The sequence below is a fragment of the Papio anubis genome, chromosome 8 (assembly GCF_008728515.1).
Source record: "Papio anubis isolate 15944 chromosome 8, Panubis1.0, whole genome shotgun sequence".
Lineage (NCBI taxonomy): Eukaryota > Metazoa > Chordata > Mammalia > Primates > Cercopithecidae > Papio > Papio anubis.
The window spans coordinates 75,804,438-75,832,205 of NC_044983.1; the positions used below are offsets into that span (position 1 = coordinate 75,804,438).

General features: G+C 43.6%; 1 long non-coding RNA gene across 1 annotated transcript; it reads right to left on the bottom strand.

Moving 5' to 3' along the window:
• Window positions 1-27,768, bottom strand: LOC108587273. Its single transcript, XR_001905660.2, has 3 exons — window positions 27,217-27,768; window positions 14,392-14,462; window positions 1-177 (listed from the first exon to the last, which is right to left on the bottom strand). It is a non-coding gene; the product is annotated as an uncharacterized LOC108587273 (long non-coding RNA).

Genomic DNA, 27,768 nt, shown 5'->3' on the forward strand with positions numbered 1-27,768 from the left:
TCATTTGAGGAGGGTTTATTTACAAAGGTTTGAATTCAGGAGAATCATGGAGACTATTACCTGAAGTAGGGTTTGGGGAGCAGTTACCAGGAACAGGGAGAAGAGAACATTGCAGAGTTAGAGGTCCTGAGAAAAATGAGGGCTTCCAGTCGAGGGACACAGCCAATTCAAAGATACCTGGTGGGGAAGGAGGCAAGGTGATAAATACCCCGACTTTCCTCTCTTCTTTCTTCTTTTTTTGTTACTGAGACTCTGAACTGGCTGAATCCAATCAGAATGACAGTGGACTTGGCAACTGATCATTATGGTCCATACTATTCAGGCTCCTGGGCAGAGAGCAACACAGAGAAGGCTGGAAACTGGATATGATGGGGCAAATAGAAGCTATCTGGCATAGAGAGCAATCTTGGAGGTGTCACTGAGCAAAATGAAGAAATGTAACAGTAAAACCGATAGTCACTCAGGCTCCTCTTAAAGGGTTCCTAGATGGAATGACACACTGGTAGTAGTGAACACACCTACCATCCAGATCTCGGTTTCTAAATACCATTGTCACATAAAAAGAACCAGTGTTCCTTGGAAAAATGGCTGTCTCTATGGCTGTGACAGGGAAAACACAAGATGAGCTGGGCATATCTTGTTTTGCCAGAAAGTAAGGAAGAGCTCAAAGACTGAAGGGTGCCAGGTGTGGTGGTGTGTGCCTGTAGTTCCAACTACTCAGGAGACTAAGGCAGGAGGATGACTGAGTCCAGGAGTTCTGAGTTGTAGTGCACTACGCCAATCAGGTGACTGTGCTAAGTTTGACATCAATATGGTGATCTCTTGGGAGCCAGGTTACATAAGAATGTATGTAACCAGGTTACATAAGAAGGGGTGGACTGGCTCAGACTAGAAATAGACCAGATCAAAATTTCCTTGCTGATTAGTAGTGGCATGGTATCTGTGAATAACCACTGCATTCCAGCCTGGGCAACATAGCAAGACCCTGTGTCTAAAAGGAAAACAAAAAGATTTGAGGGTACATGTCAAAAGGACATAGGAGTCAATTTGAAGAAACTTCCACTGGCCAAATCTGTGACAATTTGGACAATATTTAACTATTTGTAATAATAGTTACAGATTGAGGCCAGGCACAGTGGCTTCCGCCTGTAATCCCAGCACTGTGAGAGGCTGAGGTGGGCAGATCACAAGGTCAGGAGTTCGAGACCAGCCTGGCCAACATAGTGAAACCCCGTCTCTACTAAAAATACAAAAAATTAGCTGGGCGTGGTGGTATGCACCTGTAATCCCAGATACTGAGGAGGCTGAGGCAGGAGAATTGCTTGAACCCAGGAGGCGGAGGTTGCAGTGAGCCGAGATTGTGTCACTGCACTCCAGCCTAGGTGACAGTGCGAGACACCATCTCAAAAAAAAAAAAGTGTTACAGATTGAACCTCAGAGTAAAATAAGTGTATGTGAACATACAGTGATATAAATTTTAAAATGAATGAATAAATAGGGAGAATGCTCTACCTTATAGTAAAAGTATTAAGGCATGTTACTACAAAGTACTAATTAACTATTAATCAGTGAACACAATGTACTCATTAATTAATTTTATAGTGGAGAAACTTGGTGAACACATTAACCAAGTGATGAATATTATCATCGGGGCTAGATATGGTGGCTCATGCCTGTAATCCTAGCACTTTTGGAGGCAAGGCAGGCAGATTGCTTGAGACCAGGAGTTTGAGGCCAGTCTGGGCAACATGGAGAAACCTCATCTCTGCAAAAAATACAAAAATTATCCAGGTGTGGTGGTGTGTGCCTGTAGTCCCAGCTACTTGGGAGGCTGACATGGGAGGGTCAGGTGAGCCCAGGGAGGTTGAGGGTGCAGTGAGACATGATTGTACCACTGTACTCCAGCCTGGGCAACAGAGTAAGACCCTGTCTCAAAAAAAAAAAAAAAGTTGTCATCAATAATGAAGCACAAGTCCTGTGCCCCTGATGTAACGTAATGAGAAAACCACATCATTACTTCTATGGTATTCCTTGAAATAAAAAAGCATACATCTTGAAGAAACATCAGACTTACCCAAAATAAGGGACAATTAAATGGTTAGTAGCCTGTACTCTTTAAAAATGACAAGTGTTTGTGTTTGTTTGTTTCTGTCTTTTGTTTTTTGAGACGGAGTCTTGCTCTGTCACCCAGGCTAGAGTGCATTGGCACAATCTCAGCTCACTGCAACCTCCGCCTCCCGGTTCAAGCGATTCTCCTGTCTCAGCCTCCCAAGTAGCACCACCATACCTGGCTAATTTTCGTGTTTTTAGTAGAGATGGGGTTTTACCATGTTGGCCAGGCTGCTCTCGAACTCGTGACCTCAGGTGATACATCTGCCTCGGCCTCCCAAAGTGCTGGGATTACAGGCATGAGCCACCGTGCCTGGCATAAAAATGGCAGGTTAATAAGAAACAAAGAAAGTCTAAGAAACAGAAACTGATTGAAGGAAACTAAATGGATATCATAACAGTCCCTGGGACTGTTCAGGGACTGTAATGGCCTAGATTTGACACTGGTCAGGAAGCAGGTGGCGTTGAACCTTCTCAGAGGCTCTGAAGGGAGGGGAAACAGTAGAAGTTTAGCACCCGAGTTCTTCTTGGCACCACTTCTAAACCAGAACAGCCTGGGCAACATAGTAAGACTTCCATCTCTACAAAAACAAACAAACAAACAGACAACCTCTGTATTTTTTTTGTAGAGATGGGGGTTTTGTCGTGTTGCCTAGGCTGGTCTCAAAACTCCTGGACTCAAGTGATCCTCCTGCCTCAGCCACCATGCCTGGCTGTACATTCATCTTATTAATAATATACCTCTGTGTCTCTTACATGGGTATATATTAATAAATTCTAAGAAGTATACTTCTTGGTCAAAATGTATAAGTGTTCTAAATTTTATTAGACATTGGAAACTTGCCTTCCAACATATCTCATTTTGTAATTCTTAAAGTTGGATTGGGAAATATTGACTCTAGCCATCCTAATCTGTAATCTTTTTAGGCTCCTATGGGTCCCATTTTAGATATTTTTGGTTGTATTGATTTTATCTCTCTTTGCTCCATTATATTGCTTCATTTCCCCTTTGTTTTTCCTTTATCCCTCTTTGATGACTCATCTTTTTGCTATTCAGCCAGAATCTGGGTCTGGAGGAGTGTGAACCATGGAGGGTTTACATTATAAACAAGAAATCGCCTCTCAGCTGCTCATGCACCTGCTCCCTTGGCCTCCTGTGAAAACAGATGTCCAGGGCAGTTACAAGGCTCTTTCAGAATTTCCTCTAGGGAGATTTTGCAACTCAAGGGTAAAGCCTCTTCAGGACCATAAGTTCCATGGTGAGGACAGCGTACTTCATCTGCTTGAAAACTATTGGTTATTGACATGTTATACTATCTAGTATTTATATTAAAATTTTGCTTGTCAGAAAGTCCAAGGACTCCGGTTGGATTTTAGGCAAAAATGTCAATATCAGGCCACAAGACAGAGGGTGGCGATAGCAGGGAGGAGGGTCTGTTCAGGGACTGTAATGGCCCAGATTTGACACTGGTCAGGAAGCAGGTGGCATTGAACCTTCTCAGAGGCTCTGAAAGGACGGGGAGCAGTAGAAGTTTAGCACCCAAGTTCTTCTTGGCACCACTTCTAAATCAGTTATTTCTAGCCTTTTGTGAATGATTCTCCTCCTTGACTTGCAGAATCACAGGATTCTCTTAGATGCTAATACTTCCAGCTCTCTTTCCTTACCTTGGAGGCTTGGGAGAAGCTGGCTACAGTGAAGGTCATCCCTTAAAGGATATTTGATGGGCCCATTGTTCTCATGCTGGGTGGTTCTTTCCATCTGACAGACTCTCCATCTAACTACTGAGAATGGTCTAGAAGGGCAGGTTTCAGGGAGAAGAGGCCCCCTCTCACTTTCTAACCTTTAGCCATGGCTCCACTCTGGAAAGTTCTTGAGATACAGGGACATGGCTAAGACTGATCTGTAAAAATTGTTTACTCATCTCTTTTTTAAAAAAATTACCTCCAAGGTAAATAGAGTTTCCGAAAAAAAATGTAAAACAAATTTTAGAATCTATGCTTTGCTGAAAATGTTCTTGATTCTTTTATATTTGTCTCCCCACAAAGAATTTGCTGGGTTCATTAAGCACAGCTTTGTAACTGATGTGCCCACATGGGTTGCCCTGCTCTCAATATTGAACCCTCAGCCCTCAGGTAATCAAATGGAGCTTGGACCAGCCTGAGCTCCCAAGATGGCTATCTCTGGCTATGAGCAGAATCTTCAGTTTATCTAAATGTGCTATTTAATATGTGCCAAGATGTTGAAAAGTGTGTGAAGTTCCGCCTTTGAGAATCATCCTTCAGCACGTTTTTTTCTCCCTGACACATATGGAAATAAGTTGTAAAGTCCTTCTAATGTGTCCCAACAATGTTGTGGAAGTAGCTTGCCTTCTCGGTGGGGCTGGAACTCAGGCAAGTACCCCTGAACAGGGCTATATCACAACAGCTGCCCCAGCAGCTCATTGCTCTGGAATCACTGTGCTATTGTTGGTACTATTAATATTTAAGCAGGAGGCTTGGTGTAGCCACATGTCCTACTGTCAATGTGGCTACTGCTATTTATACCAACTCCTCTGCAGGCCACAGTAGTCCTTCTCCATGTCACAGTCTGTTAAAGATTCTCTTCATTGAAAGGCCAGGCACGGTGGCTCACACCTGTAATCCCAGCTCTTTAGGAGGCTGAGGCGGGTAGATGATTTGAGGTCAGGAGTTCGAGACCAGCCTGGCCAAAATGATGAAACCCCATCTCTACTAAACATATAAAATATTAGCTGAGTGTGGTGGCGCGTGCCTGTAATCCCAGCTACTCGGGAGGCTGAGGCAGGAGAATCACTTGAACCTGGGAGGCAGAGGCTGCAGTGAACCAAGATCGCGCCATTGCACTCCAGCCTGGGCAACAGAGTGAAACTCTGTCTCAAAAACCAAAAAAAGATTCTCATCGAACTGGCTTTCAGATGCACTTGAAAAATCTTTACCCTGCACTCAAGCTTGCCAGTCAAATGTATTTGTTCCAAGAGGCCCCTCTCTAAGACCTTGAACCAACAATCTGTTTTCCCCTCTATGTGGAAGTTCAGAAGCCAGTCCACCAGCCCTGTGTCCTATCCTCATGGTGAGTCACTCCCCCAGGATCTTGCTGTACTCTCCAGCTCTTTGCCCAGCCCAGTCCAGACTTGTCTTCAAAACATTGCCCCTTAGAAAGAAAGTGAGTGTGTGTGTGTGTGTGTGCGCGCACGCGCGTGTGTGTTTACAAGGAAGCGAGGAAGCAGCAGGACTTTCTCAAACGTGTTTCTTCCATCACAGGCATTGTTATACCCTTCGCTATCACAGGGAGAACACAGTTTATTGGAATTTTTGAGGTTTGCATTTTCTTGGCCTGGGCTTTTTGGGTTTGGGAATCTGTTTAGGTTACACTGCATGGGCTCAAGTGGGAGCACCATCCCTCAAGTGGGAGCACCAAACCTGTACATTCAGGTTTGTACAGAACCTGAACAGCACTATTATTATGAGATTTGGGATCAAAGGGGTGAACTCTTTGAGGAGATCCTAAGGGTTTCCAGCATGTTATAGAAGATATGTGTTTTCTTCCTCCTTTCCTTTCTCCTCATTTATTTTTTAAACCAGCTATGTGTTGGTTGATATGAGTTTGAGTGATGTATGCTTATCTTCTAAAGAGATCAGAAGGGTAGGTGTTCTTTCATTACCAATACTTTCTCCAAATGGCAGTGGCCCGGAGAGATAACTGGCCCGCTGGGTAATTATTACCAGAAAGAAGCATTAGAGCTCAATTGTTCTTCCTTTCAATTTTCTCCATGTTTATTGCTTTTGATAAGCAATTGGCTGACTTTTTACTGGTGTATAAATAACCATTTCAAGGCCGGGCTCAGTGAATCACGCCTGTAATTCTAGCACTTTAGGAGGCTGAGGCAGGTGGATCACTTGAGTCCAGGAGTTTGAGATTAGCCTGGGCAATATGGCGAAGCCCCATCTCTACAAAAAAATTAACAGGACATAAATAAATAAATAACCATTTTACGTAACAGTTTTCCTCATTTATCTACCTTGGAGTTTACTTTGCAGAAATTTTGTGTTGAAAGAAAATGTCAGGAAGTAGAGCTATTCGATGTGGGTTATTTTATGAATGATTTACTAAAAACCATTTGTTGTTCACAAGGAAGTTTGGATATAGCTGCTTTAAAAATTGTCCAGGGTTGGCCGGGCGCGGTGGCTCAAGCCTGTAATCCCAGCACTTTGGGAGGCCGAGATGGGCGGATCACGAGGTCAGGAGATCGAGACCATCCTGGCTAACACAGTGAAACCCCGTCTCTACTAAGAAATACAAAAACTAGCCGGGCGAGGTGGCGGGCGCCTGTAGTCCCAGCTACTCGGGAGGCTGAGGCCGGAGAATGGCGTGAACCCAGGAGGCGGAGCTTGCAGTGAGCTGAGATCCGGCCACTACACTCCAGCCTGGGCTACAGAGTGAGACTCCGTCTAAAAAAAAAAAAAAAATTGTCCAGGGGCCAGGAGTAGTGGCTCACGTATGCAATCCCAGCACTTTGGAAGGCCGAGGTGGGCAGATCACCTGAGGCCAGGAGCTGGAGACCAACCTGGTCAACACAGTGAAACCCCGTCTCTACTACAAATACAAAAATTAGCCGGGCATGGTGGCAGGCACCTGTAATCCCATCTACTGGGGAGGCTGAGTAAGGAGAATTGCTTGAACCTGGGAGGTGGAGGTTGCAGTCAGCCGAGATCGCACCATTGCACTACAGCTTGAGTGACAAGAGCAAAACTCCGTCTTAAAAAAAAAAAAAAAAAAGGCCAGGCACGGTGGCTCATACCTGTAATCCCAAGGCTGAGGCAGGTGGATCACTTGAGGTCAGGAGTTTGAGACCAGCCTGACCAACATGGAGAAACCCTGTCTCTACTAAAAATACAAAATTAGCTGGGTGTGTTGGTGCATGCCTGTAATCCCAGCTACTCGGGACGCTGAGGGGCAGGAGAATCAGCTTTGAACCTGGGAGGCAGAGGTTGCAGTGAGCCAAGCATTCCACCACGCCATTGCACTCCAGCTCAAAGCAACAAGAGCAAACTCTGTCTCCAAAAAAAAAAAAAATTGTCTGGGCTAGGCCAGGTGTGGTAGCTCACACCTGTAATCCCAGCACTTTGGGAGGCTGAGGCAGGTGGATCACTTGAGGTCAGGACTTTGAGACCAGCCTGGCCAACATGGTGAAACCCCATCTTTATTAAAAAAAAAAAAAAAAAAATTAGCCTGCTGTGGTGGTGTGTGCCTGTAATCTCACTGTAATCCCAGCTACTCAGGAGACTGAGGCACGAGAATTGCTTGAGCCCTGGAGGTGGAGGTTGTGGTGAGTCAAGATCACACCACTGCACTCCAGCCTGGGCAACAGAGTGTGTGATTCTGTCTCAAAAAAAAAAAAAAAAAAAAAAGAAGAAGAAGAAGAAAGAAGAAGAAAAAGAAGAGGAAGAGGAAGAAGAAGAGGAAGAAGGAGGAGGAGGAGGAGAAGAAGATTGTCCAGGTTTGCCTTCTATGTCACAGGCTATGGAAAAAAAAAAAAAATCCCAGGCTGAAAATATGGAGTAGAACTTCATATGGGAGCTCTGGAGATTGCTTGTCCATTGCTCCCTCCAGTGGACATGGGTCGGCCTTCTCGTAAGATCTGATTCCCTGTTCATTTCCTCAGCCGTCACCAAAGTACGTAACTCTGTCTTCAGACTACTCATCTCTTGGCAAACTAGAATCACATAACTGGCCAGTTGCTAGATAGCAGCTTTGTATTACCCAACACATAAGAGAATCCATAGCCCTCCAGGGCTATTTGAAGAACATGTAACTGAAAAGCAGGTTAGTTACTTGCCACATATAGAGTTCAATTAATACGAGTGAAGTCTGTTCCAAAAAGTGATTTTATTCCCAAGCTAGCTTGGGGAAAGGGGCATAAAGTGTCCTGCCTTCAAATGCGCCACTTCACCTTTAGAGTAGAGAGTGGACGTTTTTATAAGGGAGGGGAGGAAATGAGCAAGAGCGGGATGCCCCTGCTTCCAGGCAGTTATCTACTAGGCAGTTGAGTTGGCGCCTTCCTGGCAGAAGCAAGTTGTAAAAGTGGCCAAGTGGGCTGGGTGTGACTTCCAAGGTGACCCCCTGGAGATGAGAGTTCCCTAGGGGCATGCTTTACTTTGCAAACTGATTGTCAGCTCTCCAGGAGAGATCCCTCTTAGAGCGCACAGTTAGATGACTCTGCCCTGTAGGGAATGTCTGGTGAGAGGAGGTGAAAGGTTATATTTGCATTTCTAACGGGCTACGTAGGATACAGGGAACGGGGGGCGGGGGGGCGGGAGGAAGAGAAGAGAAAATAATAAAATTATTAAATTATCTCGTAGAAAAATGGGGATACTCGGTTACAGAAACACAGTCCATTCACTCTTTCTGAAAGTCTAAAATCTACCCCTAGACTAAACCAGACCACAAGAAAGCTGGACCCCATCAAATTGATTGACACAAGGCATACACGGATGCTACACAAAAGGAGGTCCCTAACCCAGATCAGAAAGGTCAGGGAAGCTTTCCAGAGGAAGTGATGTCTAAGGCAGCACCTGAAACACAAGTAGGCATAATAGTAGGCAAAGAAAGATGAAGTAAAAGAGAACTAAGAGGTGAGAGAGCGAGTGCGGATTGTTAGAGGAACTGAGGACAGTTTAGTGTGGCTGGAGCACCATGTAAGGTAGAGAGTAGCAAGAGATCAAGCAGGCAGGCAGATGCCAGATTATGCAGAAACAACTATGTTGAGGGTCTAAACTTTGTCCTGATGGCAATAGGAAGCAATTGGAGAGTTTTATGTAAAGGGGATGACAGTCTGAGATGTGCCTTTTTGAAAAACTATTGTGGTTGCACTGCAGTGATAGAGGGGGCGATTGGAAAAGACAAGACTGAAAGTTGGAAGACTGCTTGGGAAGCTGTCCTAGTAGTCTAGGTGGGAGACGACAGTAGGTGGAGAGAAACTGTTCTATTGTCAGGAACACCATCTGTGTTGCCTTGGAGTGCCCACAGTCACAACCTCTCACTTGGTTTTCATGTTCCCTGTTTGCACCAGCATTTGTGTATTTATAAGGATCACTCAAAGTGGTTTTTTTTTTTTTTTTTACAAAAAAAAAAGCACAATAGCTAAAGACCGCACAAGTTACAGGCATAATTTTGTTTCCTGGGAGATTTTTGGAAAATAGAAAAGATTCCATTTTCCCATTTTAATTTTGTTAATCTAGGGCTTACATTTATTCAAAAGCTACAACATGCTCAAAGTTTCATATTATGACAAATTAGGAGCCAGCTTCCATTCCTCTCTCCCTTCCCTCTCACCTCTGGGGAATAATCAAGTCCTGTAAACACTCCCTAGGAAGTGTCTCACAGTCTTTCCACTCGTCTCTATGCTCCTGCCACCACCACAGTTCAAGTTGCATCATCTTTTCCTTCAAAAGACCCCTAATTGTGTCCCTTCCTTCAGGATTCCGCCTTTCTAGCCATTTTCCACTCTACAGCCAGAGCGAGCCTTCTAAATGTAAAATGATTATGTCTCCCCATCATTCTTTAAATGTTGAAAATGACTCTTCATCATCCTTGTGATAAAAAGCAGGTCTCTTGAGTGGGTGCGGTGGATCATGCCTGTCATCCCAGCACTTTGGGAGGCTGAGGCAGGTGGGTCACGAGGTCAGGAGCTCGAGATCAGCCTGACCAACATGGTGAAACCCCGCATCTACTAAAAATACAAATATTAGCCGGGCATGGTGGCACACACCTCTAATCCCAGCTACTCAGAGTCTGAGGCAGGAAAATTGCTTGACTCCTGGAGGCGGAGTTTGCAGTGAGCCGAGATGGCACCACTGCGCTCCAGCCTGGGCGACAGAGCAAGACCCTGTCTCAAAAAAAAAAAAAAAGCAGGTCTCTGCTTTTCCTTCTTCAGACTGAACTTTTACCACTCTCATCTTGCATTCTCTGCTAAAGCTTTTCTGAACCCTGTTCTCCCTTGTTACAGCCATACCTCACCTCCACGATTCAAGAAAGCTATTCCCCCTACTTGGAATGTGGTGTGTGGTATATTCTCCTCTTATTTTGGTTATATTATTATATTGGTTATATTATTCCTTCTCCCAGCTCTCAGCCTTTTGTTGTTGTTGTTGTTTGTTTGTTTGTTTGTTTTTGAGATGGAGTGGCACGATCTCAGCTCACTGCAACCTCTGCCTCCTGAATTCAAACGATTCTCCTGCTTCCACTTCCCAAGTATCCGGAATTACAGGCACCACCACGCCTAGCTAATTTTTGTATTGTTAGTAGAGACAGGGTTTCACCATATTGGCCAGGATGGTCTCAAATTCTTGACCTCAAGTGATCTGCCCACCTCAGCCTCCCCGAGTGCTGGGATTACAGTCATGAGTCACTGCTCCCAGCAGCTATCAGTCTTGTCTCTTCAGTCATAGTTTTACAATTCCCAGATTTGGCTAAATCCCCTTGTGATGTTGTTATAAACATCGACAGTTTCCCTATCAGAATCTCCACCACATTGTTAATTTTTTTAAGTGCATCTCCTTCCTGACTGACCATTCGTGTCTTGTTCCCTTCATATATTTCCTGGTATAAAGAAGGTTAAAAAAATGCTTTGAATTAAAAATAATGAAACAATCTTGAAAAAGAAGAACCAAGTTGGAAGGCCCACACTTCAATTTTAAAACCAACTACAAAGCAACAATAATCAAGACAGTGTGGTACTGACATATGGATGATATTGTGGTGAACCCCTATTAACCTCAGTTGGGAAGGCACCAGGTTCAAAAGGCCAAAGAGAGTCCCAGAGCCAGCAAATGAGACATGGTGTTTTATTAGAGGGATTACATATGGGGGAGAGAATCCAGTAGCAGTGGGTTGGGCAGGAAAACCACAACCACTTGCAAAAAGCACTTTGTAATTTATACACATTTGCACTCAATACCCTACCCTTAACAATCACCACTTGGCAACCTTCATTTAACCCATAACTCAGGGCCTCAAGCCCCTGTATGGCCCGTGTTCCACGGGACTGGCTGGAGATGCAGATGTTACTCACAGAGAAGGAACAAACCTCCAGGTTGGCTATTCCTGAATTCCCTAGCTCAGAACACACATTCAGGTGCATCTGCTATACAGGCTCATTGAAAGGTTGTGCTTGTTATTACTATCAGGTGCATTTATCCTACGGCTGGGCGTATAGTTCAATGGAATACAGTTGACATTCTGGAAATAAACCCATGAATCTGTGCTCAACTGACTTTTTAACAACAGTGCAAAGACTATACAATGGGGGAAAGAATTTTTTTTAATAAATGGTTTGGAACAACTAGATATACAGATGCAAAAGAATGAAGTTGTACTCCCATGTCACATGGTATATAAAAATTAACTTAAAATGGACCAAAGACCTAAATGTAAAAGCTAAAATTGGCTGGGCACAGTGGCTCACACCTGTAATCAATCCCAGCAGTATGGAAGGCTGAGGCAGGAGGATCCCTTGAGGCCAGGGGTTTGAGACCAGCCTGGTCAACAAAGTGAGACCTTATCTCTAATAAAAATTTTAAAAATAGGCTGGGCACAGTGGCTCACGCCTGTAATCCCAGCACTTTGGGAGGCCAAGGCGGGCAGATCACAAGGTCAGGAGATCAAGACCATCCTGGCTAACACGGTAAAACCCCATCTCTACTAAAAATACAAAAAATTAGCCGGGCGTGGTGGTGGATGCCTGTAGTCCCAGCTACTCTGGAGGCTGAGGCAGGAGAATGGCATGAACCCGGGAGGTGCAGCTTGCAGTGAGCCAAGACTGCACCACTGCACTCCAGTCTGGGCAACAGAGCAAGATTCCATCCCAAAAATAAATAAATAAATAAAAATTTTAAAAATACGCAGCCATAAAATAGAACGAGATGGGCCAGGAGAGGTGGCTCACACCTGTAATCACAACACTTTGGGAGGCCGAGGCGGGCAGATCACTTGAGGTCAGGAGTTCGAGATCAGCCTGGCAAGCATGGTGAAGCCCCATATCTACTAAAAATACAAAAAAAAAAAAAAAAAATTTAGCTGGGCATGGTGCGCACCTGTAGTCCCAGTCACCTGGGAGACTGAGGCAGGATAATGGCTTGAACCCAGGAGGCAGAGGTTGCAGTGAGCCAAGATCATGCCATTGCCCTCCAGCCTGGGCGACAGAGCAAGATTCTGTTTCAAAAAAAAAAAAAAAAAAAAAGTTAGCCTGGCGTGATGGCACACGCCTGTAGCCCCAGCTACTCGGGATGCTGAGGCAGGAGAATCACTTGAACTGGGGAGATGGAGGTTGCAGTGAGCCAAGATTGCACCACTGCACTCCAACTTGGTCGACAGAGCAAGACTCCATCTCAAAAAAAAAAAAAAAAAAAAAGAACAGATCATGTCTTTTACAAGAACATGGATGGAGCTGGAGGCTGTTATCCTTAGCAAACTAACACAGGAACTAAAAAGCAATTAACTCATGTTCTCACTTATAAGTGGGAGCTAAATGATGAGAACCCATAAACACAAAGAAGGAAACAATAGACACTGGGGTCTACTTGAGGGTGGAGGGTGGGAGGAGAGAGAGGAGCAGAAAAGATAACTATTGGGTCCTGGGCTTAATACCTGGGTGGTGAAATAATCCGTACAACAAACCCCCATGACACGAATTCACCTATGTAACAAACCTTCACATGTACTCCCGAACCTAAAATAAAAGTTTAATAAATAAATAAATAAAAATAAAAAGTAAAAAAGCCAAAACTATAAAACTCTTACAAGAAAACATATGGCTAAATCTTCACAACCTTGGATTTGGCAATGTTTTCTCAGATATAACACCAAAAACATAAGCAACAAAAGAAAAAAATAGATAAATAGGACTTCATCAAAATGAAAATCTTTTGTGCTCGGAAAACACTATCAAGAAAGTGAAGACTCAGAGAATGGGAGAATATTTTTGCAAATCATATATCTAATAAGGGACTTGTAGAACTTTTTTTTTTTTTTTTTTTTTTTTTGAGACAGAGTCTTGCTCTGTCACCCAGGCTGGAGTGCAGTGGTGCAATCTTGGCTCACTGCAAGCTCTGCCTCCAAGGTTCAAGTGATTCTCATGCCTCAGCCTCCCAAGTAGCTAGGATTACTGGCATGTGCCACCACACCAGGTTAATTTTTTTGTGTTTTCAGTAGAGACAGTGTTTCACCATGTTGGCCAGGCTGTTCTCAAACTCCTGACTTCAAGTGATCTTCCCACCTTGGCCTCCCAAAGTGTTGGGTTTTACAGGTGTGAGCCACCACAACCAGCAGAACTTTTTTTTTTTAAATTCATATAGCAATAATAAAAAGACAACACAGTTTACAAACGGGTTGGATAATTTACAAATGCAAAAGATCTTAATAGACATTTTTCCAAAGAAGATGTCAAAATGGCCAATAAACACATGAAAAATGTTTGATGTCATTAGACATTAGGGAATGCAAATCAAAACCACAATGAAATACAATTACACACACCAGGAAGGCTATAATCAAAAAGATTAATAATAACAAGTGTTGGTGAAGATATGGAGGAATCAGAACCCTCATATATTCCTGGTGAGAATGTAAAGTGGTGACACCACTTTGGAAAATAATCTAGTAGTTCCTCAAAAAGTTTAACATAGGCCAGGTGTAGTGGCTCACGCCTGTAATCCCAGCACTTTGGGAGGCTGAGGTGGGTGGATCACCTGAGGTCAGAAGTTCAAGACTAGCCTGGTCAACATGGTGAAACCCTGTCTCTACTAAAAATACAAAAATCAGCCAGACGTGGCGGCATATGCCTATAATCCCAGCTACTCGGGAGGCTGAGGCAGGAGAATCGCTTGAACTCGGGAGGTGGAGTGTGCAGTGAGCCGAAATCGTGCCATTGCACTCCAGGCTGGGCAACAGAGCGAGACTCAGTCTCAAAAAAAAAAAAAAAAAAACCTTTAACATAGAGTTACCATATGATCCACAAATTCCATTCCTAGAGAAATGAAAACATGTGTCCACACAAAAACTTGGACATGAATGTTTATAGCAGCAATATTCATAATAGCCAAAGGGTGGAACAACCCAAATTGTTCATCAACTAATACATGGATAAACCACTTTGGATATGTTCATACAATGGAATATTGTTTGGACATTGTCTTAGTTTGCTTTGTGTTGCTAAACAGAATACCACAGATTGAGCAATTTACAAAGAAAATAAATTCATTTCTTACAGTTCTGAAGACTGGGACATCCAGTATCAAGGGGCTCACATCTGGCAAGGGCCTTTGTGCTGTGTCATCCCCTGGTAAAAGGCAGAAGGGCAAGAGAGCATGAGAGGGCAAGAGATAGCACTTGCAGGCATAAGTCCTTTTGTAATTATCATTAATCAATTCATGAGGATGGAGCCCTTTGCTACATTCAAACAACAACAGCCATAAAAAGAAATGAAGCACTTATACATGCTACAGCATGAATGATCCTTGAAAACATTCTGCTAAATGCTGAGAGGCTAGTCACAAAAGACCACATATATGATTTCATTTATGTGAAATGTCCACAACAGGAAAATCTGTAGAGGAGGAAAGTAATAATTTACCTCTGATCACTGCATTAGCTTTATGTCACAAATTTTGATACGTTGTATTTTCATTTTCATTCAGCTTAAAATATTTCCTAATTTCCCTTATGATTTCTTCTTTGGTGGTTTTTTTTTTTTTTTTTTTTTTTTTGAGACAGTCTCGCTAGTCACCCAGGCTGGAGTGCAGTAGTGCAATCTTGGCTCACTGCAACCTCCACCTTGTAGGTTCAAGTGATTCTCATGCTGCAGCCTCCTGAGCAGCTGGGATTACAGGTGGCTGCCATGACATCTGGCTAATTTTTGTATTAGTAGAGACAGGGTTTCACCATATTGGTCAGGCTGGTCTTGAACTCCTGACCTCAAGTGATCCAACTACCTCGGCCTCCCAAAATGCTGGGATTACAGGCGTGAGGCACCGTGCCTGGCCTCTTTTTGGGATATTTAAAAAGGTGTTGCTTAACTTCTAAGTATTTGGGGGTTTTCTGGATTTTTTTTTTTAGTTTCTTTAAATACAATTACCTTTTGATCTGAAATCACTATAATTTCAATTCTTTTAATTTATTGATACTTGTTTTATGGCTGAAAATATATTGTATCCTGGTGAATATCTTACATAAACATGAAAAGAATACATATTATGCTATTGTTGGGTGAAATATTCTATAAATGCAAACTGAGTGATTGACGGAGGTTTTGTTTTTGTTTGTTTGTTTCTTTGTTTTTGAGAGGAGTCTCGCCCTGTCACCCAGGCTGGAGTGCAATGGAGTGATCTTGGCTCACTGCAACCTCCGCCTCCCGGGTTCAAGCGATTCTCCTGCCTCAGCCTCCCAAGTAGCTGGGGTTACAGGCACCCGCCACCACACCTGGCTAATTTTTTGTATCTTTAGTAGAGATGGAGTTTCACCATGTTGGCCAGGTGGGTCTCGAACTCCTGACCTCATGATCCACCTGCCTCAGCCTCCCAAAGTGCTGAGATTACAGGCATGAGCCACTGCGCCCAGCCTTGACAGAGTTTTTGACATCTTCTACATGCTTTCTGATTTTTCATCCACTTTCTTTTTTGTTCGTTTATTTTTGTTTTTGTTCTTTTTTTTTTTTTTTTTTTTAAACGGAGTTTCACTCTTGTCCCCCAGACTGGAGTGCAGTGGCGCGATCTCGGCTCACTGCAACCTCCACCTCCTGGTTTCAAGCAATTATCCTACCTCAGCCTCCCGAGTAGCTGGGATTAAAGGCGTGCACCACCACACCCAGCTAATTTTTGTATTTTTAGTAGAGACGGGGTTTCACCATATTGGCCAGGCTGGTCTCGAATTCCTGACTTCATGATCTACCCGCCTCAGCCTCCCAAAATGCTGGGATTACAGGTGTGAGTCACCGCACCCAGCCTGTTTTTGTTCTTTTCAAGACAGAGTTTCACCCTGTTGCCCAGGCTCGAGTGTAGTGGCACAATCAGGACTCACTGCAGCCTCAACCTTCCAGGCTCAGGCAGTCCTCCCACCTCAGCCTCCTGGGTAGCTGGGAGTATGGGCATGTGCCACCACGCCTGGCGAAATTTTATGTATTTTTAGTAGAGACAAGTTTGTTCATGTTGCCCAGGCTGGTCTCAAAATCTTGGGCTCAAGCGATCCACCTGCCTCAGCCTCCCAAAGTGTTGAGATTACAGGCATGAGACCCCACTCCTGGCCCACTTTCTATTGATTACTGAAAATTGAGTGTTGAAATTTCTAACTCTAAATGTGGTTTTCTCCATTTCTCCTTTAAGTTCTAACAGTTTTTGCTCTGTGTTTTTCAAAGTTTTGTTATTGGGTACATACACATTTAAGATTTTAAAATCTTCTTGGGGAATTGAATTTTATAGTTATGAAATCTTCCTTTTATTTCTGTAATATTTCTTGTTTGAAAGCTTATTTCAGGCCTGGCGTGGTGGCGCATGCTTGTAGTCCCTGCACTTTGGGAGGCCAAGGTGGGCAGATCACCTGAGGTCAGGAGTTTGAGATCAGCCTGGCCAACATGGTGAAACCTTATCTCTACTGAAAATACAAAAATTAGCTGGGTGTGGTGATGTGCGCCTGTAATCCCAGCTACTGGGGTGGTGAGGCACAAGAATCACTTGAATCCTGAAGGTAGGGGTTGCAGTGAGCTGAGATCGCACCACTGCACTCCAGCCTGGGTGACAGAACGAGACTCTGTCTCAAAAATTAAATAAATAAATTAGCCATTTAAAAAATTAAGAAAATTTTTAGGCTGGGCGCAGTGGCTCACGCCTGTAATCCCAGCACTTTGGGAGGCAGAGGCGGGCGGATCATGCGGTCAGGAGATTGAGACCCATCCTGGTTAACAAGGTGAAACCCCGTCTCTACTAAAAATACACAAAAAATTAGCCGGGCATGGTGGTGGGCGCCTCTAGTCCCAGCTACTCTGAGGCAGGAGAATGGCATGAACCCGGGAGGCGGAGCTTGCAGTAAGCCGAGATCTTGCCACTGCACTCCAGCCTGGGGGACAGAGCAAGACTCCGTCTCAAAAAAAAAAATTAAGAAAATTTTTAAAAAGAAAGCTTATTTCCGCTACAGCAGTGACTCACGCCTGTAATCTCAGCACTTTGGGAGGCCAAGGTGGACAGATTGCTTGAGCCCAGGAATTTAAGACCAGCCTGGACAATATGACAAAACCCCATCTCTACAAAAAAATACAAAATATTAGCTGGGCATGGTAGTGCATACCTGTAGTCCCAGCTACTCAGGAGGCTGAGGTGGGAGGATCACTTGAGCCCAGGAGGTAGAGTTTGCAGTGAGCCAATTTTGCACCATTGCACTCTAGCCTGGGCGACAAGAGTGAAATTCCACCTAAAAAAAAAACCAAAAACAACAACAACAAAAAAAAGAATTGTAATGCCAGGAGTAGTGGCTCATGACTGTAATCCCAGCACTTTAGGAGGCCCAGGAAGGCAGATCACCTGAGGTCAGGAGTTCAAGACCAGCCTGGCCAACATGGTGAAACCCCACCTCTACTAAAAATAAAAAAAATTAGGTAGATTGTGGTGGCTCACGCCTGTAATCCCAGTACTTTGGGAGGCCAAGGCAGGTGGATCACCTGAGGTCGGGAGTTCAAGACCAGCCTGACCAACATGAATAAACTCCATCTTTACTAAAAATACAAAATTAGCTGGGCATCGTGGCGTGTGCCTGTAATCCCAGCTACTCGGGAGGCTGAAGCAGGAGAATTGCTTGAACCCAGGAGGCGGAGGTTGCATTGAGCCAAGATTGTGCCATTGCACTTCAGCCTGGGCAACAAGAGCGAAACTCCATCTCAAAAAAAAAAAAAAAAAATTGCCAGGCATGGTGGTGCACACCTGTAATCCCAGCTACTTGGGAGGCTGAGGGAGGAGAATAGGTTGAACCCTGGAGGTGGAGGTTGCAGTGAGCCAAGATCGCACTATTGCACTCCAGGCTGAGTGACAGAGTGAAACTCCAACTTAAAAAAAAAAAAAAAAAATTGTATATGAGTATCCTCCCACGTCCTTGTTCCTATCATTTTTTATGGTGATTGTTATACATTTTATTTCTCCATATATTATGAGCTTCACAATACCTTGTCACTAATTTATATTTTAAAATTATCTTTTAAAGAATACTAAACATGAGAAAAAACATTTATATTCAGCAAAATATTGTATTTTTCCAATATTTACTTTATTCCTGTGTGTCAATTCTCATGTCACCTTGGTATCATTTCCTTTTCACCTGAAAACTTCTTTATAATATTTTTTTTTTTTTTTTTTTTTTTACGGAGTCTCGCTCTGTCACCCAGGCTGGAGTGCAGTGGCCGGATCTCAGCTCACTGCAAGCTCCGCCTCCCGGGTTTACGCCATTCTCCTGCCTCAGCCTCCCGAGTAGCTGGGACTATAGGCGCCTGCCACCTCGCCCGGCTAAGTTTTTGTATTTTTAGTAGAGACGGGGTTTCACTGTGTTAGCCAGGATGGTCTCGATCTCCTGACCTCGTGATCCGCCCGTCTCGGCCTCCCAAAGTGCTGGGATTACAGGCTTGAGCCACCGCGCCCAGCCTCTTTATAATATTTTTATAGAGTTAGTCTAATATTAATATCAATAAAGCATCTCAGATTATTTCGACTCTAAACATATTTTTATCCCACCTTCATTTTTTTTTTTTTTTTTAAAAAGAGATGAGGTCTCATTATGTTGCCCAGGCTGGCCTCAAGTGATCTTCCTGCCTTGGCTTCCAAAGTGCTGTGATTACAGATGTAAGCCACTGAACCCAGCTGCAGCTTCATCAAGAAGTCTTCTGTCAGGCTGGGCATGGTGGTTCATGCCTGTAATCCCAGCGCTTTGGGAGGTTGAGGCAGTGGATCATCTGAGGTCAGGAGTTCAAGACCAGCCTGGTTATCAAGGTGAAACCCCATCCCTACTAAAAATACAAAAATTATCTGGGCATGGTGGCTCATGCCTGTAATCCCAGTTAATTCAGAAGGCTGAGGCAGGAGAATTGCTTGAACCCGGAAGATGGAGGTTGCAGTGAGCCAACATAGCACCACTGCACTCCAGCCTGGGTGAAAAGCGAGACTGTCTCAAAAAATAAGAGAAGTTTTCTGTCATTCATTCTTATCTCAGTTCTTCTATACATAATCTTGCTCCACCCTTCCCTCAATTCTGGTTGCTTTAGGACTTTGTCTTTATCACTGGTTTTCAGAAATCTGATTAACATGTGCATCAGTGCCATTTTCTTTATATTTCTTCTGCTTGGAGTTTGTTGGGATTTTTTAATCTGTTGGTTTATGGTTTCATTAAATTTAGGAAATGTCAGGCATTGTTTTTCAAATAATATTTTGTTCCCTTTTCTCCTTATTTTTCTGGAACTCCAATTACATGTATGTTAGGCAGTTTGCTATTATCTCATAGATCCCTGAAGCTGGTTTTGGTTTTTTTGCTTGTTCGTTTGTTTTTGTTTTTTGGGTGTTTTTGGTCAGTCTCTTTTTTTGCCATGTTTCTTTCTTTTTTTTTTTTCTTTTTTTGAGAAGCAGTGTTGCTCTGTTACCCAGGCTGGAGTGCAGTGGTATGATCTCAGCTCACTGTAACCTCCACTTCCTGGGTTCAAGCGATTCTCCTGCCTCACCTTCCTTAGTAGCTAGGATTACAGGTACCCACCACCACGCCCGGCTAATTTTTGTATTTTTAGTAGAGATGGGGTTTCACCATATTGGCCACTCTAGTCTTGAACTTCTGGCCTCAAGTGATCCGCCGCCTCGGCCTCCCAAAGTGCTGGGATTACAGGCATGGGCCGCTGTGCCCGGCTGCCATGTTTCATTTTGGATGGTTTCTGTTGTTGTGCATTCAGTTCATGCAAAAAATTTTTTCTCTGCTGTGTCTATTCATTTCAACCAGTATACTGTTATTATTACATAGTGTATTTTCATGTCTACAAATTCTATTTTAAAATATCTTCTATTTCTGTCATCATTTTGTTAATGTTTTCTTTACGTTCTTGAACATGTAATAATAGCTGTTTTAAAGGTAATTCCATCTTCATTATCATTTCTGGGTCTCTTTCCATTGATTTATCTACTGGTTATGTGTTATATATTCTGCTTTCCATGAATAATAATTTTTTATTGGTTCCTAGATATTCTCAATTTGCATTGTTATATGCTGGGTTTGTTATACTCCTTTAAAAAAATGAACTTTTTTTAGCATTCAATTAAATTGCTTGTGAATTAATTGGCATAAGTGGGACTTCTGGGATATATTGGTTTCTCCTTTTTTAAATCTGGGTGCTGGTTATGTGGGTATGCTTATTTTGTAAAATTTATCAAACTTATTTATGATTTGTGTATTTTTCTGCTTATATGGTACATTAACATATATTCAATTTTAATACCTTTACTTTTAGAAAGGAGGCTGGGCACAGTGGCTCACACCTCTAATCTCAGCACTTTGGGAGGCCAAGTTGGGAGGATTGCTTGAGGCCAGGAGTTCAAAACTAGCCTGGGGCCGGGCACAGTGGCTTACGCCTGTAATCCCAACTCTTTGGGAGGGAGGTGAATTACTTGAGGTCAGGAGTTCAAGACCAACCTAGCCAATGTGGTGAAACCCTGTCTCTACTAAAAATACAAAACTTAGCCAGATGTTGTGGTAGTGGCCTGTAGTCCCAGCTACTTGGGAGGCTGAGGCAGGAGAATCACTTGAACCTGGGAAGCAGAGGTTGCGGTGAGTAAGATTGTGCCACTGCACTCCAGCCTGGAAGACAGAGCAAGACTCTGTCTCAAAAACAAACAAACAGCAACAACAACAACAAAAACAGCCTGGGCAATATAGCGAGACTCCATCTCTACCAAAAAAAAAAAAAAAAAAATTGGGAGAGAGCATTCCCCTTTTTTTCCCTCCACTTTGATTCTCCTCAGAAGATGATGGGGGGCTCAAAGCATATCAAGGCACTCGAAGGGGTGATTCTGGGTAAGTGAGTATGCAGATTCTCCCGTAGGTAAGTCATCCCACGATCTACACTTGGAGTAGACCAGATTATGGCCCAATATTCAAGCTATTATCTTCAATTCAGTTTTGCAAATCACAGGATGGATGATTTGTCTCTGACAGACTTTGATGTCTTCTTTATTGATTCGAAACTTAAAAGGCAGAAAGAAAAGTATTTTCTTTTCTTTTCTCTTTTTTTTTTTTTTTTTTTTGAGACAGAGTTTTGCTCTTGCCTGCCCAGGTTCAAGTGATTCTCCCGCCTCAGTCTCCCAAGTAGCTGGGATTACAGGCATGCGCCACCACGCCCGACTAATTTTGTATTTTTAGTAGAGACGGGGTTTCTCCATGTTGGTCAGGCTGGTTTTGAACTCCCAACCTCAGGTGATCTACCCACCTTGGCCTCCCAAAGTGCTGGGATTACAGGCGTGAGCCACCGCCCCTGGTGAAAGAAGAGTATTTTCAACAAGACCTCAAATGAAAATCAGACATTCTAGTAATAAATGGGACTTGGACATCTTTGACCCCTCCATGTGTCTAAAATTTAAGTTTCATTTTAAAACATGAAAATAATGATATGTCTGTTTCTGAACCCCTGGATTGAAAATTTACACATGGATGAGTTTCATAATTTCACATGCTTAATTGCTCATTAAGGTTACCTTAGCAACTGCTACATCAAATGATAGCTTTTGACTGGGCATGGTGGCTCACACCTCCCAAAGTAGTCCCAGCACTTTGGAACGCCGAGGCAGGTGGATCACTTGAGGTCAGGAGTTTGAGACCAGCCTGGCCAACATGGGGAAACCCTGTCTCTACTAAAAATACAAAAATTAGCCAGGCATGGTGGTGCATACCTGTAATCTCAGCTACTCGGGAGGATGAGGCAGGAGAATCGCTTGAACCCGGGAAATGGAGCTTGCAACTAGCTGAGATCATGCCACTGCACTCCAGCCCAGGCAAAGAGCAAGACTCCGTCGCCAAAAAAAAAAAAAAAAGGAAAAAAAAAAGGTAGCTTTTACAACTCTGACTTATAGAGAGCTTTCTTAAAGCAACTCGAAGGCCAGGTGCAGTGGCTTACGCCTGTAATTCCAACATTTTGGGAGGCCTAGGCTGGTGGATCACCTGAGATCAGGAGTTTCAGACCAGCCTGACTAATATGGTGAAACCTCATCTCTACTACAAATACAAAAATTAGCTGGGTGTGGTGGCACATGCCTGTAGTCCCAGGTACCCAGGAGGCTGAGACAGGAGAATTGTTTGAACCCAGGAGGCAGAGGTTGCAGTGACCAGAGATCGCACCACTGTACTCCAGCAGCCTGGGTGACAGAGCAAGACTCTGTCTCAAAAAAAAAAAAAAAAAAAAAAGCAACTCAATAGCGTTAAGTAAAAAGTGATACCTTTATGAGCTACTAAAATGTGTATGTGGCCGGGGCATGGTGGCGCAGGCCCATAATCCCAGCACTTTGGGAGGCTGAGACAGGCAGATCACTTGAGCCCAGGAGTTTAAGACTAGCCTGGGCAACATGGAAAGACCCTATCTCTACAAAAAATTTAAAAAATAGTAAAATGCAATCTGTATATATCAAATAAAAATTCCCAATCAAGTATGAAATTCTCTAAAGCTTTATACGTGAAATGTGTAACATGTAATTATCCTTTATTATAGCTAGAGTGGGCTTCTCTTATGAACTGTGGTACAGTGTACAAATTTTTGATCTGATCATTTCTGAACAACAGAAGGAAGACACCAGTGACATCAACAACATATACAATTTAAACTTTCATATGTATGGTCTGAATAAGAAAATTCCATTTCAATAAACAAAAAAGGTGTTTTTTTCAATTACATTGCTAAGTTTTTGAGATATCAAATTGAGTAAAACATGGCCTAACATCTTAAGAAGTTTACAGTCAGGTAAGAACAATTCATTTTTTCATTCAGCAAATATCATAGCACATCCGTATTGTGCCAGGGAATTTTCTAAGAGCTGGAGGTGGAGAAGGGTGCACAGTGAGCAAAATCGACAAAAATCCCCATCCTTATGGGAATTTACATTCTCATAGAAAAAATAAACAATAACCAAATAAATATATATATTGGATGGTAAAAAATGCAATTGAGAAAAAGTGGAAGGAGGATAAAGTGTATGTGTGTATGTTGTGTTGGGGAGGACACAGTTGTCATTTCTTTTCTTGGATGGTGGAAAACCTCAATATATTTAGACTTAGTGAGCTGGAATCCACTTATATGATCCCAGTTTTGCTGGCACCACTTAAAGCATCATGGTAGGTCTAGTCTAAAGTATGCCTTCTTCTCTCCCAAGCAAGTTGACCTTGGCCATGTCAGGGTCCCAGAGCTTCTTCACATCTTGCCAGATCTGTCCTGACAACCGCAGTAAGCACCAAGTGCTGGTGCCTTCCACCTTCTTTATAACCCACTGGGAAATCAGGGGCAAGCTTATAGTGGCACAATGGTTGTTCTTCTTTCTGGAGAACACTTCTGAAGGTACATGGCCTGCCTTCGAAGTCAGTGTTCTGGGTCACTCAAAGGTGGGAAATGTGTGGATCTTTTCTTCTTTTAACCATGGACTTCTTTCTGCATGGCCTCTTGGCTTTTAAAACCTTCTTTGTGGCCAGATGTGGTGGCTCACACCTGTAACCCCAGCACTTTGGGAGGCTGAGGCAGGTGGATTACTTGAGTCCAGGAGTTCGAGACCAGCCTGGGCAACATGGCAAAACTCCATCTCTACAAAAAAACACAAAAATTAGCCAGGCATGTGGTGCATGCCTGTAGTCCCAGCTACTTGGGGAGCTGAGATGGGAGAATCGATTAAGCCCAGGAGGTCAAGGCTGCAGTGAGCCATGATTGCACCTCTGCACTCCAGCCTGGGCAACAGAATGAGACCCTGTCTCAAACGAAAACAAAAACAGAAACCACCGTTTTTGCTTCAGTTTTGGGAAGCACTTATCTCCTTTCTGAATCTTCTTAGAAACAGTTCCATTTTCAAGTAGGTAGTCAAGGAAGGCTTCCAGATAATGTATTATTTAAACAAAGACTTGAAGGAAGTGAGAGAGCTGGGCATACAGCTATGTGGGGCAAATGCAGAGGCCCAGGGGTAGGAGTCTGCCTGGTGTGTTTAAGGTAGACATGAAAACATAATTGTGATAAATGGTACTTGTGGTAAGGAAAGTACTCCCAAGGAAAAATTGCTTAGATTTTACTTTGTATTACTTACGCATAAACAGTACTTTCACTTTAAGGATTTCAGCTGCATTTAAATACAAACAGGAAGTTGGCTGCAGCGGCCCAAACCGGTAATCCCAACACTCTGGGAGGCCAAGGCAGGAGGATTGCCTGAGGCCAGGAGTTCCAGACCAGGCTGGGCAACACAGAGAGACTCTGTCTTTAAAAAAACTTAAAAAATAGCTGGAGTGGGCCAGGCGCGGTGGCTTATTCCTGTAATTCCACCACTTTGGGAGGCCGAGGCAGGCAGATCACGAGGTCAGGAGATCGAGACCATCCTGGCTAACACAGTGAAACCTCGTCTCTACTAAAAATATGAAAAAAAAAAAAAAAATTAGCCGGGCATGGTGGCGGGTGCCTGTAGTTCTAGCTATTGGGGAGGCTGAGGCAGGAGAACGGCGTGAACCCGGGAGGTGGAGCTTGCAGTGAGCCAAGATCACACCACTGCACTCCAGCCTGGGCAACAGAGTGAGACTCCATCTCAAAAAAAAAAAAAAAAAAAAAAAGCTGGGGTGATGGTGCATGCCTGTGGTCCCAGCTACTCAGAAGGCCAAGGTGGGAGAATCCCCTGAGACCAGGAGGTTGAGGCTGCAATGAGCCATGTTCACACCACTGCACTCCAGCCTGGGCAACAAAGTGAGACCCTGTCAAAAAATTAAAATAAAAAATAAGCTGGGTATGGTGGCTCACGCCTGTAATCTCAACACTTTGGGAGGCTGAGGTGGGTGGATTACTTGAGGTCAGGAGTTCAAGACCAGCCTGGCCAACATGGTGAAAATCTATCTCTACTAAAAATACAAAAATTAGCCAGGGGCATGGTGGCATGTGCCTGTAATCCCAGCTACTCAGGAGGCTGAGGCAGGAGAATCACTTGAATCCGGGAGGCAGCGGTTGCTGTGACCCGAGATAGAACCACTGCACTCCAGCCTGGGCAACAGAGGGAGAATCCATCTCAAAAAATGATCATAATAAATAAATAAATAATAAACAGTGACTAACCAATATGATAGTAAGATAGACACATTTATTATTTCAATTCTATGCATCTGAAAGCAGAGAGAAAATATAAATAAAAGGAAAAGTGAGGGAACGGTCACGGTAGTTCACGTCTGTAATCCCAGCACTTTGGGAGACTGAGGCAGGCGGATCACGAGGTCAAAAGATCGAGACCATCCTGGCCAACATGGTGAAACCCCATCTCTACTAAAAATACAAAAATTAGCTGGGCGAAGTGGCACGCGCCTATAGTCCCAGCTACTCGGGAGCCCAAGGCAGGAGAATCCCTTGAGCCCGGGAGGTGGAGGTTGCAGTGAGCCGAGATCGCACCCCTGCACTATAGCCTGGCGACAGAGTGAGACTCCATCTCAAAAAAAAAAAAAGAAGTGAAAGGAATAATACTGGGTTGGTGCAAAAGTGATTACGGTTTTTGCCTTAAAAGCAGTGACATCAGGTCGGGTGCAGTGGCTCACGCCTGTAATCTCAGCACTTTGGGAGGCCAAGACGGGCGGATCACCTGAGGTAGGGAGTTTGAGACCAGCTTGACCAACATGGAGAAACCCCGTCTCTACTAAAAATATGAAATTAGCCGGGCATGGTGGCACATGCCTGTAATCCCAGCTACTCGGGAGTGTGAGGCAGGAGAATCACTTGAACCCGGGAGGCGGAGGTTGTGGTGAGCCAAGATCATGCCTTTTGCATGCTAGCCTGGATGACAAGAGCGAAACTCCATCAAAAAAAACAAATAAAATAAATAAAAGCAGTAAAAGCAATGACATCAACCTAATAGCAGGGCATGGAAGCTATTTTGCCTGAGTAAAGATTCCCAGCTTTGCACTGGGCAACTTACTGAACTGCTCTTTGCCTCAGTTTCCCACTTTAAAATTGAGATAATAATAGTGCCTCTGTTATGCGGATTAAATAAGATAATACATAGGAGAGAGGAATGGTTCGGAAAATTTAATGTGTATACAGATCTCTTTTAAATGCAGATTCTGGGAGTCTCCATTTCTAACAAGCTCCTGGGGCTGCTGACTCTGCTGCTCCACAGACCACACCTCTGTATCTAGGTTGTAAGGCACGTAAAACAGTGCCTGGCACACAGTGTGCGCTGAATAAATTTAACTATGATTATATTTTCACACAGTTGAGTTGGCAGGGAAACTAGATTAAAAAGCCAATAAGTTTCCCTCCTTCTCTATCAGATGTTTCCTGACGATACTGTATCCTTGAATAGAATTCTACTGCATTCTGAGTTCAAGTGATGAATGTGCATATGGATAACAAGTTTTCATTTTTAAAAGCTCTCAATAGCAAAGCTCTCAATAGCAGCTTGAAGCACTATTCTTGAATGTATGGTTTTAAGCCATGTCAAAGTACATAATACCATGTGCATAGTAGGCATTTATTTAATACTTGGATCAAAGAATGTCCAGGCTATCTAAATAAATCATCCTTCTAGGAATAAACAGTGCTGCTGGAGTTCAGTTTTATTTAATGCGGTGGCATGTATGCCAAACTATGACTTCAAGAATGTGGCAATTGTGTTCTAAAATCCAAAGTATGTTACACTAATCTAATTGCGTTAGAATCTCATGCAAGGCTGACTATAACCCAACTACTTCCTTCTTCCTGTGCGGCTCAACCCAGACTTTACAGGCTAACAGTGCCCTCTACTGTTCAACAACCAGTCAGTGCTACTAAATCCAATCCATGAAGCTGCAAAATCAGAATTCAGACAACTGAGTTCACTTACCACACAAATGTAGCTTGCATCTGCCTTTAGACGACAGAGGGTCGTCGTCAAGGAGCGGTCGATGCTAGGAAGGACTGAGACTGATTTCTGGGCCACCATTGTGAAGCTGACCAGGATCCCCAGAGAGGAGAGAAAAGCTCGTTGCTGTTTTCCCCTGAAGCACTAACAACCTACAACCTCCCTTTCTCCACACTGACCTGGTCTTCACCCTTTGTCCTCCCCCTCCTTAAGGTTAGTTGCATCGTCAGCCTTTTCTACTTCTCATTCCACCTGCCAAACCGTAATTCTCCTTTGGAGAAATCTGGAAACACAAAAGTCCTCGGGATACAGCCTCTTGCCACTAAGCATGGGCAACTGTTCTGTGACTGTGATTAGATCCTCTAGTTTGTAGCACCTCAACTTTTGTTTTCAAAGCTTTTGAGTATATTCACAGAGGTGCGCAACCATCACTGTAATCTAATTTTAGAGCATTTTCATCACCCCAAAAAGAAATTCTGAGCCGGGCACAGTGGCTCATGCCTGTCATCCAAGCACTTTGGGAGGCTGAAGTGG